The sequence below is a fragment of the Haliotis asinina genome, chromosome 3 (assembly GCF_037392515.1).
Source record: "Haliotis asinina isolate JCU_RB_2024 chromosome 3, JCU_Hal_asi_v2, whole genome shotgun sequence".
In the NCBI taxonomy this organism is placed as follows: Eukaryota; Metazoa; Mollusca; class Gastropoda; order Lepetellida; family Haliotidae; genus Haliotis; species Haliotis asinina.
This window is the reverse complement of record NC_090282.1, coordinates 13625388-13638446: the sequence shown is the minus strand read 5'-3', so window position 1 is coordinate 13638446 and position 13059 is coordinate 13625388. Positions and strand designations below refer to the sequence as shown.

The following is a 13059-nucleotide window of genomic DNA, read 5'->3' as shown; positions in this document are numbered from 1 at the left end:
AAGGCGATGGCGCGTTTACAGGTTGTAACGCCCATTGGGACTGATGCTTCTTGTAAATTTACTGGAGGTTTGACAGTTTTGGCTGTTTCGTGTATACATCTTATGACATGGTGATAACAGGATATCTGATGCAGGTATGGATTACATGCAAACTGTTATTCGGCCTCATTGAAGTGAGAGCATGCTGTCTGTGCTAATAGCGGGTGCTTTACCGAATGAACTGGATCCGAGATCAAATACTACACGTAGCAAAATTCCCATTGTGGGTTCACGTGTTCTAAGAATAATTACTGAGAGCCTTCACAAGCCATTGATACACATTGTAAACGCATTCTGTCTCAAAAAGTGTTACCTTGGTCAGATCTAACGTCACGTCAAATGGCGTTGTTCTGTTCAGCGCACGCGTACAGAATGAACAGCGCACGCAAACCCTCCGCCAGTTTATCAAACTTGATCTCATTCAGGAAGCTTGCAAGTCTGTAAACTGTTCCAGGAATGCTATCAGGCAGTCGACCGGAGTAATAGGTGGCTACAATGACCAATCCCATTGGCTGTGGAACCAACGCTAGCAACGTTAACGTGCCAATGAATTGGGTGATCAAGACAAGAAATACTCCCGACCGAAAATAGTTACTTGTAAAATGTGTGTGTGAGTGAGTGAGTTGGATTCAAAGCCTAAGGGGTTGCATGTCTCAGACTTCCATCACTAGGAGCTGACAAACCTATTTAAACCCCGAAAACTGATGATCATAGATTTCAAGCGTGTTCATGGGACGCGACTCTATACCGGGAATTAGGGCGCCTTCGACGATTGGGCTAACAGGTTTGGTTTTGTGTTTAATGCAGTACAGCACTAAATAATATCTTTGGGCTCAACGTGCTTGATTGTAGAGTCATTACATGACTAGTCATAATTATGTGATACCGGGAAATGTTGGAGCGGAAATAGTTTAAATAAATCTGTTTGCGATTTAATTTGACTTTGCAATATATCAGTAATCTCCGTGTCACATATAAAGAGATCTTAATCAAATATCTAATGAACTGATAATTGTACGTATCCGTTTGATAACAAATGGACCTATTGTTTGAAGAAAGTTAACTATCAGTGTGCTTGTTGAACATACCCCGAAAAGAGGGTACCCAGTATGCAAAAATGACACGTGTCGGTCTTCTCTATTAGTACCGTATGTTTCCTCCATTAGCTGTGATACCGGCACCAGATAGCCGTTTAACTGAGTTGACATGAACACTGACAAAAAGCTTTAGGGCACGATCTCTATGGAGACTGATGTTCGGGGACGAGTGGTGTCTTCCTGAAAGACCCTGGGATTAAGCTGACCCAGGAAGCGTGGTCTGACATTGTGACAAAGTACATGTTCCCTGTCACATGCACACAGAACACGTGTAAAGCTGTCCTCTGATGATAACAGCAGCCTCCCGATAACACCATCCTCCTCAACGGTCAAATGCTAGGACCTGACAGCGTGACGTTCTTTACGTCGTGTCGTCGCGAAGCGTTGTAACATCGTCTGAAATGAACGTCTTCTTGCTCTGTTGACGTTGCCTTGACAGCTGCCCACTGCAGATGCTGGTGGTGGTGACGCTCACACAGTAGTAGCCACGTACGGAGGTAAGGACGACGACATTTGATGAACAGTAGCACCTGACAAACAATGGCGTTCGCCTTGGATGGTTGTACTTGTCTGTGTCTTTGTCTTGCAAATGTGCCCCATCCAAATGCCCCGGCACAGTGCTAGATCTGACCCTTCTATGTTCAGCATGAGGCAGTCCTACCAGTCTGTTGATGATTGCAACCTATCTGCTGATGCCAGACGCATGACCGGATCTCCACTGCAGCAGACGTTAATCTACCTGTAGCACCCCAGTGGCAACGCCTCTCTGGTTCAGTTAATTTGGTAGTGTTTCCTGTTATTTTTCAAACGTCGCGGGTGAAATGGGTGAGTCCATGCTGGTTTGAGAATTTCGTTATTACAGCATTAGCTGGTGGGTTGTTGGAACGTGGATGAAAACGGCGTATGCATTCATAACAACTAACATATACAACTCTGAATACAAACGGCATCGATCACTTGTATGATTCAATTCATCGCTCCCTCATGCTGTCATTCACTTGCTGTCTCGTGCAGAGGCGATAACTCACTGACCGCAGTCATATAGCTTTAATATTACCGACTGGCATGCGAACACACACACACACACACAGAGAGAGAGAGAGAGAGAGAGAGAGAGAGAGAGAGGGAAGAAAGAAAAAGGCACATGCTCGCATACGCGCGCACCCACTGGCTCATCACACGCAAACAGTTTCTCAGGTTTATGTGAAATATGAAATGTGACCCGTGCCTTCAGCAACCCATGCTTGCCATAAATGGCGACCGTGCTTGTCGAAAGAGGCGACTAACGGGATGGGGTGGTCTAGCTCGCCGGCTTGGTTGACACATGTCGTCGGTTCCCAATGGCGCAGATAGATGCTCATGTTGTCACTGGACAGACTGGTCCAGACTCGATTATTTACAGACCGCCACCATATAGCTGGAATATGGCTGAGTGCGGCATATAACTAAACTCACTCACTCACTCATTCTGTGAAATGTACGCACTCTCTAGCTAATGGAAAGTTCGAGCAGCATCGATAGGGTACATATGCACTCACATTTACCATTATATCTAATCCTGATAAGCAAAGTTTCGCAATGTATGAGGCTATGTCCTCGTGTGAAGACTGCCAGGTCTATCCCGTTTGTTTTATCAGTGCTTAAATACAGTATCTATTTCCCAGGTGCATATGGCACCCTGCAGCAAACCGTATCTCCCCACTTGACATGACTCTCGGACACAGACTGAAAACGCTTTCCATATCACGGTCTGCTACCTTTGAACTATCTGGTGGCTGATGACTGGGTTAAAGTCACTTGCGCCCGGGGTACCCACATGCTTGCCGTCATGTAGCTAGACACCTGTCATCTTACTTTATGACCCACTATTCAGGACATCAAGAAATTTAGTGAATGAATGTGTACAGGACAGTGTCGCAAGTATCTACTCTATGTACAAATCAACCAGACTACGTATCCATACAATATCAGTTTAATCGCTTTATAATATTGATGCGGAAATCTCCACTGGTGCTATAAACTCAAAACAAATACAGTTACAGGTACAGTTTCTTTGTTGCTGAGTGCTGAGTGTGATGTTCCAGTGGCACTCTCGCTCGCCCACACCTTGGATTCAATGGCAGTGCAGATACAATGGCAGTGCAAAATAAAAACTGGCTATTGGTCCTGGCAACACAGTCCATCAACAGTTTTGTCCATAAAGTGATATTTTTATGATTGTCCTAAATATATGGAAAGGGGAGGGGGTATCGTTCATGTTGTACATGACATGCAGGGAGGTGTCACATTGTGCATGTTCACCCATGAAATATCCTCCCTCCCCCTCACACACACAGTGAGAGAGAGAGTGAGAGAGAGAGAGAGAAAGATTATGAATGGGTCCACTCACGTGGTCCCAATACGTTCTAGAATGTTCGATACTGTACCGGGTTACAGCTTGTTCAACTGGGCCTGTGAATGCTAATACACTGTGTGATCATGTCACAACTGATTGGTTCCATTATTGTGAAGGGGTGCACCTTTGTCAGGTGATTGTTGACATATCCGAAGAACAAGGTCGGCGTTTGACATCTCAGTGTCGAGAAGTCGTCAGCGATGTCCTAACTTTCCTTTAAAAAGAAGCCACAGATGGTAGAGTGTGATAGTGTTGATAGCGAGAGGGAAATGGATTGTTAAAGTAACTGACGGCTGTATGTTGTGAACTTAGCAAACCAAACAAGGTAGCATATGGCTGTATAAAGGATTCAGTTAAAGCACCAAATGATTGGCGTGTTTTCAGAGGTGTTGTTTTCCAAGACAAGATCTGTAAGGAATCCATGTATACACATAATTGCCGTTTGTGCCATTTGACCTCCAGGGTCATGCATATATACAGTAGCTCAGGTCAAGCTGAGATTCTAGAAGATTCTAGAAGACACTTGACTCCAGAAGCTTGAAAATATGACTACTTCTGCACCATCTCTTACATGCGACAGAACGCAAGATATTGTTACACAATGTTGTGATTTTCTTTTGAAAAGAAGCACAGTTATTTGTAGATTGTTTAACAGGTTTAGATTGTAGTCTAAAACCGTATACATATGTACATAATCAGTGGTACATAGTTTTACTCATCTACATAATCAACGGTACATAGTCTGTACGTTGATTTAATGGTACCTTGTCTGTACGTTGAACTATTGGTACCTAGTCTGTACGTTGAATTAGTCGTATCTAGTATGCACGTTGAATTAGTCGTATCTAGTATGTACGTTGAATTAGTCGTATCTAGTATGTACGTTGAATTAGTCGTATCTAGTATGTACGTTTAATTAGTCGTACCTAGTATGTACGTTGAATTAGTCGTATCTAGTATGTACGTTTAATTAGTCGTATCTAGTATGTACGCTGAATTAGTCATATCTAGTATGTACGTTGAATTAGTGGTACCTAGTATGTACGTTGAATTAGTCGTATCTAGTATGTACGTTGAATTAGTCGTATCTAGTATGTACGTTGAATTAGTCGTATCTAGTATGTACGTTGAATTAGCCGTATCTAGTATGTACGTTGAATTAGTCGTATCTAGTATGTACGTTGAATTAGTCGTATCTAGTATGTACGTTGAATTAGTCGTATCTAGTATGTACGTTGAATTAGTCGTATCTAGTATGTACGTTGAATTAGTCGTATCTAGTATTATCTAGTATGTACGTTGAATTAGTCGTATCTAGTATGTACGTTGAATTAGTCGTATCTAGTATGTACGTTGAATTAGTCGTATCTAGTATGTACGTTGAATTAGTCGTATCTAGTATGTACGTTGAATTAGTCGTATCTAGTATGTACGTTGAATTAGTCGTATCTAGTATGTACGTTGAATTAGTCGTATCTAGTATTATCTAGTATGTACGTTGAATTAGTCGTATCTAGTATGTACGTTGAATTAGTCGTATCTAGTATGTACGTTGAATTAGTCGTATCTAGTATGTACGTTGAATTAGTCGTATCTTGTATGTACGTTGAATTAGTGGAGCATTCTCTGAACGCATCTATATGAAATCAATGGTACGTAGTCTGTACGTATCTATGTTGTATGTATTTACGTTAAATCCATAGTACACAGTCTGTACGCATCCACAAGGAACATATACGCATGGTGAGATGTCTGAAAATGCCAACAAACACATGTCCACTTAATATATGTACGTGTCGCAGCACACATCGTTGGGATGCTGTCGTTGTCATGTCACGGACAGGTCAACCTCTCTGTGAATCATCTTTGTCTATCTACATCTGTCTGCAATCTTATCACAACAAGATAATTACTCAATTGACTACAAAGGCACACCTGTGCCATTTCATCCAGGTATATATCGCGTCATATACATCGTACTGATAGCCATGTGTTGTAAACAACAGCACTTTGATAACATTACCCCTCTACTTAAAACAGATCAAACCCCTTAGATTGTAAAGTTTAATCAAAATAGATAATCGAAGGAGAGGAAGATACGAGTGTTTTACTTATTATCATTTCTGAAAAGAAGGGGCATGCGTCAACACTGTTAGTTCAACAGACAGCCTGTGCCTTCTATCAAGTGTGACGGTCAGTACGCACAAACTACCGACTGCTAGTTTAAGACAAGAGGAATTAAGACCATGTCAACTTTCCCTTTATGCTCCCACGTGTATGTTGAGCACGTGTTGCCGTACGAAACTGATTTATTTGTCCATGTTTCTGTGACATATGTGGAGCAAAACACTGTCTGCTTTTTGTGAGCTCATGATGCTATTACTATTTGATAGCGATTTACGGACACACGCAAATGATGTAATCGGAGGACTGGTTGATGTTGTTGTCCGCGAGGATGACCACCCGATCTTGTTAGACGCCTTTAGGGATAAGCACTGGTTATCCAATTTGTGAACCGGTTCATCGCGGACTGTGAAGTTAGATTTTCGAAACGTTGGTAGTGTTAAACGCTCTCTCGCAACTCTACTATTTGATTGTAGGTGTACTTCTCAACCTCCGGCTGATAACGGACAGAACTTAACAACGCAGGACAGGTTTTGAAGGATTATTTGCACTTATGACAGACACTTAAAACTGAGGGAAACTGCAACTGTCACTTGGAAAACAATGACTATTTGCAGGAAACTAGATCTTATCAAAGGGTGTGAGGAATGCGTTCTTTGAGAAACTGTGCAAACGCGTGAATTGTCGCCATGCTTGTCAAGCTCACTGACCGGGTCGATGCAAGTGATTTTATCCCAGTTGTGACGATTCATACTCAAGATATCCAATCAGTGGATTATCTGGTTCAGAATCGAATATTTGATAATAATAATAATAATAATCAATAATCAACTTTATTCCGTATTTTAGGCCACATGGCCCATTGTACAATTGTATTATAAGGTACACAGTTATGTTCACATGACCAACGTTGTATTAAGAAGATCTTGTAAATCTTTTAAATAGATATGCAGCTGTTAGACGTAATACATTTACATCAGGTGTGTTGAATATTTGTTGCAATGTTAATCTAGCTTTCCAATATTTTTTGATGGACAAAAAGCACTCATTGCTTAGCAGAATATATCCATCACAGATAAAGAAAACGTGGTATTCGTTTTCCACATTCATATCACAGTGCAAGAACATCGATTCTATGTTGGATTTATCACTGGCTTTCTTTTTATGTTGTTGGTTAACCCTGAAATCATGAAGAGATATACGAAATTTACACATTGATCTAAGTTTCTATTTTCAAGTTTATGTATATATGTTTCACGTCGGAATAATCTCTTAATACTAGAATAGTGTGATAAATATGATGATGATTCAATATTCTGCTGCCAGGATTGGATGTACATATCGATCAGACGTCTTTTAAACATTGATATAAAAACAGTGGCATCCGCAACATCTTGCATAATCCATGCATAGCTAAAGCAACTTGTGAACAACATCTCACGAAAGTGAGAAACCCAGTTAATTTTACTATGTTCGTCATGTAATTTAAGTATTTCATAACAATGTAAAGGGTAACGTGTAGCATTCATTCTTATTAAAATAATCCAACATTTTATAACTTTTATCTGTGTTGTTATGAATAAACAGTATCGTCCGGTTTCTCCAAGAATAGCTTTGTTTGCTGCATATTTACCAACTCCTAGAAATCTTTTGAAGAAGCTTGTTTGTACTTTTTCTATAACATCCTGGTATTTTACACCCCAGATTTCTGACCCATATGTGTGAATAGGAGATATTTTGGAATCAAATATTTTACAGGCAGTTTGAAAATCAATATGTTTGTTCCTAGTTAAAAATAACAGTGGTCCCATTGCTTTCCGTCCCTGCATTGCCAAAGTTTCACTGGGTAAAAGTGCCAAAGTCTATCATTCTGGTATTTAGTGGTGTGCTAGTTGTTAAAGCGCTTGCTAAACACACGGATTCTATTCCCGCCATGGCCCAATAAGTGAAGCCCATATCTGCGGTCCCCCGCACTGATATAGATCAAATATTGCCGAAAGCTGCTTAAAGCCACATTTACACAGTCACACAGTCACACAGTCGCTCAGTCGCTCAGTCACACAGTCACACAGTCACACAGTCACTCAGTCACTCACTACAAAATAAGGGCACGGGCCCATGAAGGTCAGTTTTCATTTTTAATAAGGTCAATGTAACGATTAGATGGCACCGACATAAAGCATCTCTTTTTGTGTTCTATATATCTCATTTTGCTCACATGAAGTATATTGATCTTTAATGATGACGTAATTGGTGCCAACATAGGCTGGTCTCCTGTCTCTCCAACACATAACCCTTTATGTCACAGTGAAATTAACTGCCCATTTAATTGTGAAAATCCTAATCCCCAACCTCATCAAAATACATATTAGTATTGGTCCATGGCCGTTGATTGGTGTTCGCCATAGCGTTAAGCCAATCAGAAACTGTAAATAGCCTCAGTGCAAACGTCAATCCTCTGAATAGGTATAGTGCAACCTGATTTGTTTCGTAAATTGGCTCAGTGCAATCGACTGTTTCAATACGCATTGTGCAATCGCCTCTCACAGCACGTGAAACAGGTCTAATGAGGTCACCAGTTATAACCGCAACATCGGTGACCTTGTTACTACATTTGTTGACCACCTTGAATTGAAACTACAAACACTGTGTCTGTCTTGGGGGTCTCCTTTGGGACATGACAATGTTGCAACCATTATATATCACTGCATGTACAACAGTATATACCGATGTGATAGCATTTTGTATTATGGGCCCTTGGCTTTGAATTACTGAAAATATATCTGTTTGTCCAATCACGTTCTATTGCAAGGACATGTCATTGTGTGTTTATTATGGTAAAAGAACTCCACGTAAATACTTTTACTAGTGAAATGTGTATTGTTTGGGCTGTGAAACTTCAAGGTGTACAATACATTTTACGTGGAAAAGATGCCAAATTACTATATTTCGTATGAACTTGTGATTTAACCTTCGTCTGAGACTGTGACGTCAATGGTCTCTTTAACAATGGCCCGTTGCCCCATATAGTCGTGTGACAGTTGCCGACAGGCCCCGTTAAATGTCAGCAGGAGAAGCAGTATGTCCCGGGGGTTCTTCAAAAGGACAATATGCCACGGGAAACATGAACAATACCAAACCTTCACAATAGAGATTATTTTTGTTTATGTCATCTTTATGTTATCTTCTTTGCCAGCTTACAGACATGCTCCTGGCCTGTACAGCAAAGGGGTCAAATATACTACAAGCTTTTTTGACAAACGTCGAAACGTTTTATGACGTAGAATGTCGCTGTCAGGTTGTATAAGTCGTGGTGTCGTAAATTCTTTATCCATCATGATGTAACGTATTTGATAGGTTATTCATTATGTTATTGCATATGTTCAAAATACAAAAGGAAGGGAAAATAGGAAAGTGAAATATAGTATTATGATTTGACGCGTGTATGATGTAAAAAGTATTTATTCAGATAAATTGCCAAGTGAACAAAATTGAATATACTTTGATATTAATTTAAATTAAATCTTAATCGTGATGCAAAACCTTTCAGCATCAGTCTAGCAGAGATCACACACACTTGGGTTAGTTAGTTAGACTTTCAGGATGGATGTGCTCCACAGCACTGATTACAGCAATATTCTGTTTAACTCAATGCCAATAATCATAATCGGTACGAATCTGGTCTAAATTCTTGCACAATCAAGAGTCTCTGTCTAGTGAATGTCTAGTGACTGTCAGCCATCACCAGTTTCCCAGCTATCAAGCTCACTACGGACTGTAAACAGTCGAGGACCGGGCTCGGAAACAGAATCTTGTATATGTAGCGACGTCTGAAACCTGTTCACAATGAAACCCATTCAGCTATGACTGAGCCGGGTAGTCCTGGTGCGGTGTTTGTTAACTGTCACGAGCAGGAGATATATGAGATCACCGAACATGTATCCAGAACCAAATGGTGGGGAACAGTACCAACACATAGACCATACATTACACATCCTAACTCATCGTGATCCTTGGTTGATTGTTTTGAAACGTCAATACTCAACCAGTCTGTTCTCGTGCTATAGGAATCACCTTTGTTACTGTATCACTTTTGTTTGCATAGGTACATATGCATCTGACTTCTTCCGGACCCGTGAAGATCAGGGGTAGAGTAGGACTTCAGCTCAGCAACCCATGCTTGCCACAAATGGCGACCATGCTTGTCGTAAGAGGCGACTAACAGGATCGGGTGGTCTAGCTCGCTGACGTGGTTGACACATGTCATCGGTTCCCAATTGCGTAGATCGATGCTCATGCTGTTGATCGCCAGGTGTAGACTCGATTATTTACAGATCGCCACCATATAGCTGGAATATTGCTGAGTGCGGCGTAGAACTATACTCACTCACTCCTGACTATGACTGAAGGAGGAACGGCTATACTTGTCTCTCATATTACAGGAAATGACATCCATGGATTTTACAATATCATGTGTATTACGTCTAAATGCATTTCAAAAACACAATCAGTTTGGTGTCTTTGTTTGTTTTAGCGTCGCACTCAACATGTACCAGGTGTATGGCGCCGGTCTGGGAATAGTCGAACGTGAATCAGACGATCCGATGACCAACAGCATGAACATCCATCCATGGAATTACGATACGATAACATGTGTCAACCAAGTCAGTGAACCTGACCACCCGATCCCGTTAGTCACCTCTTACGACAATCCTAATGCAGTTGCAAAATACCCGCCATACTGAGAGTGCGTTAGGGTCAAGTGTAGAACTTGTTGAAAAGCCACCTTGTAAAGACATTTACAGTCAGTCACCTTGACGACTGAGTATCACCTTGCTCCCAGTCACAGGATTTGTGCCTCGCACTGAAGTATTGACACTCTATATATATGACTCGAAAACCGCTTACTGCGGTGACAAATAACAGTCCCAATCCCAGAAGCTGCAGTTATGTCAATAACGTGTTTGAATATTGGTGTTTGCAAGACACATCCGGGACGTGATTTACACGTGTAGATAAAGAAAACAAACCATCGCAAAGACTTGAAATGTAGGTCATGTTTGAGTTCTACTAAAATCTGAACGAAACGAAAACATTAGACTTCAAAACACATTAAGAGTAGAGTACATTTACCAGGGAAATAACCTTGGCAGGCACTCAAAATTTCAATAGTGACAGCAAGTGCTAGGAGGCGCATGAGCTTCAATTGTTGACTGTCAAATTGTATAGGGTTTGTTTTTATACGTGTGGACAAGGTTCCTCTTAGTGTGTGGTGCTCCCATACGATTTGTTAAGCCATGCTTAAGTTAAATTTAACTATTGATTATTGTTGATGTTCTATTCTATATTTAAATCTCATGGTCCTTTCCCTTAATCATTCATGGTCACAGTTCATGTCCATTTATAAGGAGGAATAATAACAGTTTCTATACATACTGGGCGTCGGTTACAACCTCCATTGTTACATCTGAAGAGTCTGTTCCAAGCCTTAACAATAACACTGAATAGATTTTTCCGCCATAAATCAGGCCAAGTGTAGTTGTCTTGGTAAAAGAATAAATTAACCGATATATCGTTGGATATTTTTGACAAAATAACGCTTCTGTTTCCGTCTATAGTGAACTAAATCTAACGCCATCAGTTTACCCCTGCGGTTTCTACTAAGGAGGTGCTGTATTTTGTAACAGATTGTACCTTTGATCCGGCGTTTTCCTGACCCGGATGTTGCAAGAAGTAAACATTATTAAAGTGATACCCAAGTCACGTTTGATCTATAACCGTACACATGGCAATTGCACACTTTCCTATTAAGGTGCTTACGGTGGAATTTTCCCCTTGAAGCAGTAGCGTATAGATTGCACATGCAAAGAAAACCTTGTAACTAAACTGACCTTCCCGATGAATAATAAGTACACGTAATAAACGACACAATATCATTTTCATTGTTGGGTAGGCTACTTGTTAAGACGTATATGCACTGGTTGGGGAATGTAGAGCCGCTTCAGGGCTTCACGCGCCAATTACTCAATTACAACACACTGCTGTGAACACATGGTTTGATAAACAAGCAGCATTGATGAAAGTGTATGTGTACATGTGACTGTAAACACAGATAGCCTGGACAATGTGCTTATTTCATATGTTATATTGTAGGCATGTCCATCTTTTGCAACTGTTACCAGAAACAATTGTCGTCACCAGTTTTCATGAAAGTTAACCAACTACATCGATAATTCCTTACTTTCGTTTACCCTGGCTTGGCATGAAGAAAATACCTCATGCAAAGGGCCATAACATTCATGGTTCAGCACATGAGGTTCGAAACGACCAGTCAATACAATGACGTCCGATTCACAAACAAAACAAATAATCAGTCCTGCACTTCTTAGTTCCCTCCTTCGAAGGGAAGGTGTTTGTTGGGGGTTCCTTTCAGCTGAGCGTGACTTGTCAAAAATAAACTTCATGGTATTTTTTCAACCTAGAAAGTACCAAAAACATCATTTTCCATTCCATTAACAAAGGATGTCCTCGGGCCCTTCACCAAAACGACGTCTCGGATATTAGTTTCTACGCAAAGGAATGGACCAATATGTCTTTTAAAGAGGGAGTGTCTTTTTCAACATACCAACACCGGGATCCTTAAAACGTGTTAATTGTTCCATTTTTTACCTTATCTGCAATAGACATTGTTATCTGTGAGTTCATCAAGCAAGGACACCTTGTGGAAGCATGACCTCGCTATCGTCTCGCATATCCACGTGGCCTTGACACAGAAACTCCCACTTGCTCCTGTTTCACAAAGTTTACATGAATTATTTCCCGACCAGTTGGTTGCAAAGCGATATCTAGTCACGAGTGAGACAGGCTTCATTTATCACCAGAATTAAAGCTTTGTGGCGGCAACCAGGGGTTTCTTTCACAGTGTGTCAGACAACATCAGTGCTTTACACAGTCAACTGACTATCAGACTACCTAACCTCAAGGCAGTATTACGACATCATCCCTAAGAGGTTGCTAAGTCTGAGGCCATGCAGTTCATTCAGAACCTCCGTTCAAACTGTTGGGGTTTTGCTGCGTCACTGCTGTCTCTCAGTGTCTAAGTAGTTGGCCTAATGGTTAGGGCGTACTCTCGTCGCGCAGAAGATAGGATTTGATTCTCTTTCAGGGTACAATGTGTGAATCCCATTTCTAGTGTCCCCCTCCGTGCTAAAATATCACTCACTCACTCAAACGAAGTTGAAATATGGTCCACTTACATGGAGATGACCACACCATTTCTTCTGGTAAAGGTAAAAGAAATACTTGTCACATCGTGTCCTCAGATACCGTCCACCAGCAATACACTAACGCTTTACAAAGTTTTCTTCCCTTTTGTATTAGTTGTTGAGGTTTTTCTTTAAGATG

General features: G+C 40.9%; 1 long non-coding RNA gene across 1 annotated transcript; it reads left to right on the top strand.

Annotated features, from left to right (window-relative positions):
* Positions 1-1448: 1448 nt before the first annotated feature.
* LOC137277500 (uncharacterized) lies at positions 1449-11775 on the top strand. The gene is made up of 3 exons (XR_010956620.1): positions 1449-1633; positions 1782-1961; positions 10190-11775. It is a non-coding gene; the product is annotated as an uncharacterized lncRNA (long non-coding RNA).
* The last annotated feature ends 1284 nt before the right edge of the window (positions 11776-13059 follow it).